We start from the raw sequence: 6,463 nt of genomic DNA on the forward strand, positions 1-6,463 counted from the left end.
TAATTACTAAGTTCAAAATTTTATTATTATTATTATTCATCAAGGTCTCATCAGACATGCAAACACAAAACGCATGAAAACGGTGACAAAAAAAAGATATTGTAGGGGGGTTTGGGGTGATTCCCCGGGCCCATGCAGGGAATTTTAACATAAATTAAGCAATCAGGAAGACTCTGAAGAGTACAATAAGGCAAAATCAACTAATTTTCTTCACGCAGAAAAACATTTATTTACACTGCTCAATATACAACCCCAATTCCAATGAAGTTGGGACGTTGTGTTAAAGATAAATAAAAACAGAATACAATGATTTGCAAATCATGGTCAACCTATATTTAATTGAAGTACACTACAAAGACAAGATATTTAATGTTCAAACTGATCAACTTGATCAATGTGTGAAAGATATCACCACATGGGCTCCGGAACACTTCAGAAAACCAACCGGCTTCTCTGGGCCCGAGCTCATCTAAGATGGACTGATGAAAAGTGGAAAAGTGTTCTGTGGTCCAATGAGCCCACATTTCAACTTGTTTTTGGAAATTGTGGACGTCGTGTCCTCCAGGCCAAAGAGGAAAAGAACCATCCGGACTGTTATGGACGCAAAGGTCAAAAGCCAGCATCTGTGATGGTATGGGGCTGTGTTCGTGCCAATGGCATGGGTAACTTACACATCCATAAAGGCACCATTAATGCTGAAAGGTACATACAGGTTTTGGAGAAACATAGAGAAACACAGACAAGCTCCGACTGCAACGGACAATCAAAACTGCTGAAAGGATTGTCGGTAACCCCCTACCCACCATTGAGGACTTGCACGCTGCCAGAACTAAGACAAGGGCGTGCAAAATCCTCTCGGACCGTCTGCACCCCGGTCACCAGCTCTTCCAGCTCCTTCCCTCAGGTAGGCGCTACCGATCAACGCTAACTAGAACTAGTAGACATTCCAACAGCTTCTTCCCTCTTGCGATCAACTTCTTAAACACCTAACCTATAATTCCATTACAACAAGCTGGCAATTTTTTGACTTGAGTTCGTTGTCACATTTCTGTGGGGCCAATTATTTATTACTTGTGCACTCACTGTAGTTGTCTCGCCATGCTGCACTATTTGCATATACTGGCCACTCATGCCAGAGTAGCATCTGCTCCATTTGCACACTGATTGAGGAGTATCTGTAACATTTGCACAACCGACATTGTCCCAGATGATCGCACTACTTGTCACTTTAAACCGCATACACTCCTTGAAGTCTCAGCGCCCTTTGCACAATGGTCATTGCACCGGACTATTGCAATATTAGTCGTTCGAACTGCTCTAAGTGGTAGAGGACTCTGCATCTTTTTGCACAATTGTTTTTTGTCAATGTCTTTATGTCCCCAAAGTGTTCTGTAAATTGACTGTTTGTTGTACTAGAGCGGCTCCAACTACCGGAGACAAATTCCTTGTGTGTTTTGGACATACTTGGCAAATAAAGATGATTCTGATTCTGATTCTGATTCTGATATGCTGCCATCCAAGCAACGTCTTTTTCGTGGACCCCCCTGCTTATTTCAGCAAGACAATGCCAAGCCCCATTCTGCATGTGTTACGACAGCATGGCTTTGTAGTAAAAGAGTGCTAGTACTAGACTGGCTTGCCTGCAGTCCAGACTTGTCTCCCATTGAATATGTGTGGCGTATTATGAAGCATAAAATACGACAACGGAGACCCCGGACTGTTGAACAGCTGAAGCTGTACATCAAGCAAGAATGGGAATGAATTCCACCAACAAAGCTTCAACAATTAGTGTCCTCAGTTCCCAAATGTTTATTGAATGTTGTTAAAAGACAAGGTGATGTAACACAGTGGTAAACATGACCCTGTCCCAGCTTTTTTGGAACGTGTTGCAGCCATAAAATTCTAAGTTAATGACTATTTGCTAAAAACAATCAAGTTTATCAGTTTGAACATTAAATATCTTGTCTTTGTAGTGTATTAAATTAAATATAGGTTGAACATGATTTGCAAATCATTGTATTCTGTTTTTATTTATGCTTAACACAACGTCCCAACATCATTGGAATTGGGGTTGTACAAATCAATCCATCCATCCATTTTCTACCGCTTAAACGAGGTCGGTTGGCGGGGCAGTAGCTTTAGCACGGACGCTCGGACTGCCCTCTCCCCATCCACTTAATCCAGCTCTTCCAGGGGGATCCCGTGGCGTTCACAGACGAGCCGAGAGACGTAGTCTCTCCAGCGTGTCCTGGGTCGTCCCCGAGGTCTCCTCCCGATACAAAGTCCACATCATTGCAGATGCTGCACCAATCCGCCTGTCGATCTCTCGTTCCATTCTTCCCTCACTCGTGAACAAGACCCAAGATACTTGAACTCCTCCACTTAGACTATATCTAGTCGGAACATCTCGACCTCGCACACCAGCTCGGGCTCCTTTCCTGCCAGAGAGGTAACATTCCACGTCCCTAGAGCCAGCTTCTGTAGCCGGCGATCAGATCACCAAGGTCCCTGCCTTCGGCCACCGCCCAGCTCACACTGCACCTGACCACTATGGCCCCTCCCACAGGTAGTGAGCCCATGGGAAGCGATGTACAAATTTAAGATTAAAATAAAATTTGCCTAATTTCTTTGCTTTTTTGTTTTGGCCTCCAACTTGAGCCAGGCCCATCCCCCCCCCCCCCCCACCTCCCACGAAAAACTCATCGCATCTATACGATTGATATAAATGGCATTTTTTGAGTTCAAAACGACTGATTTGCATGTCTCTCTCATGCGAGAGATATAATATTCAGAAAATGACTAGATTTGACGGGTGATGATTTATGACCTTAAGCCGGAAGCGCTGACGTCATCGGAAGTAACGTCTTTTAACTCTGGTCGTGCCTAAATGGCGGCCATTTTGGGAAGGTTGTTGTGAACGCAACAGTGCGCTACTTGTATTTGCATTTAGATGAAAAAAACAAAACAACAGCTTCCATGAATTGTAGTATTTGTCTGGCACTGTCTGCCCACATTTTAGCTCACTTATAACTTGACAAAACACCGTGCAGTAAATTGCAGATGTTTTTGTTATTTTTTATTCTTTTTTTTATTGTTTGTGCTATTTACTCAGTAATTGAGTAATTATTTCAGTTTCATTTATTGTACTTTTTACTCTTACTCAAGTGTTTTTTGGAGGACTACTTTTTACTTTTACTTGAGATATATATATATTATACACACACACACACACACACACACCCAGAGAAAACCCACGCAGGTACGGGGAGAAGATGCAATCTCCACACAGGCAACGCCAGATTTGAACCCTGGTCCTCAGAACTGTGAGGCAGATGTGTGTGTATATATATACATATATATATATTTTTATATATATAAATAATATATATGTAGCAGAATGGTGGACGACTGGTTACGTCGCATACAGTATTTATATATATATATGTATGTGTTACTATGGCATTTGTGTGAATATTCGTTATTTGAAGGAAAATGCCTCCCGTGACCAAATGCCAGTCTTCGCTAGCCCATCAGTCGGATTTTCCAATGACTGTTAGCATTAATCTGTAGATTTGTAAAACGATGTGTATCTTGTATTTACATATAAAATGAGGGCAATAATTTTTTTCCAGTAAACTCCAACTAGGAGGTCAATAAACAGCTTAAAGCACGCTCACAGGAGGGCAGATTAACATTTTACAGCCTGCAAAGTACAAACTGCTGTATGTGGCTAGCTGCGTTGGCTTCGGCTATCGTCTTGAGGCTAAACCGAATTTGTTTCACGTTTACAGTCAGGCGGTGCCAGTTGCGGTTTCTCCTTACGTCATCACAACATCCTGTGTTGGACGGGATGTCTCGGTGATAAAGGAATTTCAGACCGACAGTGAAAATGCAGTTTTGCACCTTTTCCGGCACGCAAAAAGTTTCAGTGACTAAGAAATTAGTCGGCCACCGTGCCCCCTTTCCTACTCATATTGTATTTCATATTTTTATATCCATGTTCACAGACACTTATGCTGATTATGAAAACTATATACTTGATTTCAGATTCAAATTGGGGGTCTTGGGAATGACAGCGGTACTATTTAATTCAAAACGTCAGCAAAAAGGACAAAAATGTTGATCAGTTCCAAGTCCCAGCTGATGTCCATTAATGTCTTGTTTTGCTTAAAGTACAAAAACATTTTGTCAGCTTTCATGGAGAACGAAAATCAGACAGTTTTCACATTTTGGAGGCAAAAATTATAGAGAAGTTTGACTTTTTAAAACAATATTTAAAAAATGGTTCGAAGCCTTTTCACTTCCTTTCCTCATTGTGTCCAATAAACTTGCTGGCGTGATTGATAATTTGCTGTACTTTTGTGTTCAGTGCTGCCATTCGATAGTTAATCACCTGGCTACTTTTTCTTTCCTGTCATTGTGTTTTACCTCAACTAGAGTTGACCATTTTGGTATTTAGTTCTTTGGCCACTTTGAAGAGGAGCAGTTGAATGCGAGAGGATGATGATTTAATGTTGGCTTACTCCTGAACAATGTGTTTCCCCCAACTCCTGAAACAATGACTGCACTTTTGGACAAGCATAGCATTGATTGCATATTATTTTAGGCAGGCAAGGAGGGGGCTGCCCCCTTATACTGTGTATACTGTATATTATTATATAATTCGTATTTTTCTTTCCATTTTTGGCTGCGTAGATTTCAGGACAAAGCGCATGAAAACAAGCTTCCTGGTCATTTGTGAGTTTGATGCCTTGACAGCTTGTTTCAAAGTGCATCCTCTTCAACAACCGAGTCAATCAACTCCACTTTCTATCATGAGGTCATAAATCACTTGAAATCTCTTCGGCACCACAGCTTGGCGACCATCAACATCACTTAAACCAAGAATCATGAAGTACTTTATTACATGTTAGTAAAACCACGGCTTAAATACGTTACACTTTCCTCAAGTTTATTTGAAAAGTAAGCGACGCGTTGCCCGAAGATTGTCATTTGTTTGCATAAAGTAGCAATTTATTTACTCTTACCTTGCCCGGTGCCTTTCATCCACTCGTCCTGTTTGAATTCCTCGTGTTTTTGTCCGCACTCTCTCTGTTCTTTGAAATTGACGGTCTGTTCCTAATATCACTTAATTCAGGCAAACTTCTAAGAAAAGCGCTGGTAGGGTAGCGGCGGAAGCAGCACCGCAATGGACAGTCCGGGCGGAGCGAGGACGGAATGAGGAAGGAGTGGGGTCTTAAAACTCGAGAGAAATGGAGAGAAACCCGACTGCTTCAGCGCCGAAATTCGATGTGTGGGGCGAGATTGGCGGCCGGCGTGTATCCGACACGGTACCAGACACACGGCAGTGAGCTGGATCCAGCCTCCGGAGGCTTGACGGAGAGGGAGGGCGGGGGGAAGGACAACACAGGTGGATCCATGGCCGGGTACTCGTTTCTCTCTTTTTTTTGTCACATCAAAAAAATATTGATATTGAAACAACACTAAATCCCATACAGGATCTCCTCATTCATCAGCAACAAATTAAGGGTACACACGCACCTATATATGTATTATATACATATAACTTTATAGTGGTTTGTTAAAGGCAGCATAGCGATGATTGTACTTTCACCTCATAGTCTCGAGGTTCTGGGTTCGAATTTCAGCACAAGCCCAGTAGTTTACTGCGGTCAAGGCAGCCTCCACTCGTAAAGTAGCAGTCAAGCCAGCCGCCCCTAATTTTGTTCATACTAGGCATTACGGTAATAAGTCGCCAACTCGCGGAAAAAGCCACCTTCAAAATAAAACCCTCCCAATAATACGGACGCCAATGCTCTTCGGTTAAGGAATGCAACCAGCAAAGTTAATTTGACTCTTGAGATACATTAAAAATGTAGCTTATTTGATATCTTGGGAAAAATAAATGGTAAATGGACTGCACTTATATAGCGCTTTATCTACACCATCACAGTGCCCAAAGCGCTTTACAAAGCCACACATTCACACACACATTCATAAACCAATGGGCGACTGCTGCCATGCAAGGCGCTGCCAGGCCCAATGGGAGCAAATTAGGGTTCAGTGTCTTGCCCAAGGACACTTCGACATGCAGACAGTCGTAGCAGGGATTCGAACCTGTTCTACCTACTGAGCCAAAGCCACCCTAAAATAACCCCATTGGTATCGCAAGACAAGGCCAGATCTGTGTGACAGACCACCAAGGACTCCACTAAAAGAGGTTTGATGAAGATCTGATATTGTATTTCAATATAAAAGTTTCTGAAAACTGCATATTTTGCTGTCATTACCCCTGACTGAAAAAATCTACGAGCTATCGCAACACCGGTCCAGTACTGGTGGATACTACACCACCTCATGTCGCCAACAAAAGTGGTCACATCCAAATCTGATGTGGCATTTCAAAATAAAAGTCCCCTGAAATTGGTATATTTCACTGTCACTACCACTGATTTAAAATAAT

General features: G+C 42.3%; 1 protein-coding gene across 3 annotated transcripts in view; it reads right to left on the reverse strand.

Moving 5' to 3' along the window:
* LOC133395980 (SH3 and multiple ankyrin repeat domains protein 2-like) overlaps positions 1-5,333 on the reverse strand; it is a 304,904-nt gene extending 299,571 nt beyond the window's left edge. For all 3 annotated transcript variants that reach the window (XM_061665354.1, XM_061665346.1, XM_061665361.1), the window contains exon 1: positions 5,028-5,333. The gene's annotated coding sequence lies outside the window, so the exon portion shown is untranslated. The remainder of the gene's footprint in view (positions 1-5,027) is intronic.
* Positions 5,334-6,463: the final 1,130 nt, after the last annotated feature.

The sequence above is a fragment of the Phycodurus eques genome, chromosome 2 (assembly GCF_024500275.1).
Source record: "Phycodurus eques isolate BA_2022a chromosome 2, UOR_Pequ_1.1, whole genome shotgun sequence".
Taxonomy (NCBI): domain Eukaryota; kingdom Metazoa; phylum Chordata; class Actinopteri; order Syngnathiformes; family Syngnathidae; genus Phycodurus; species Phycodurus eques.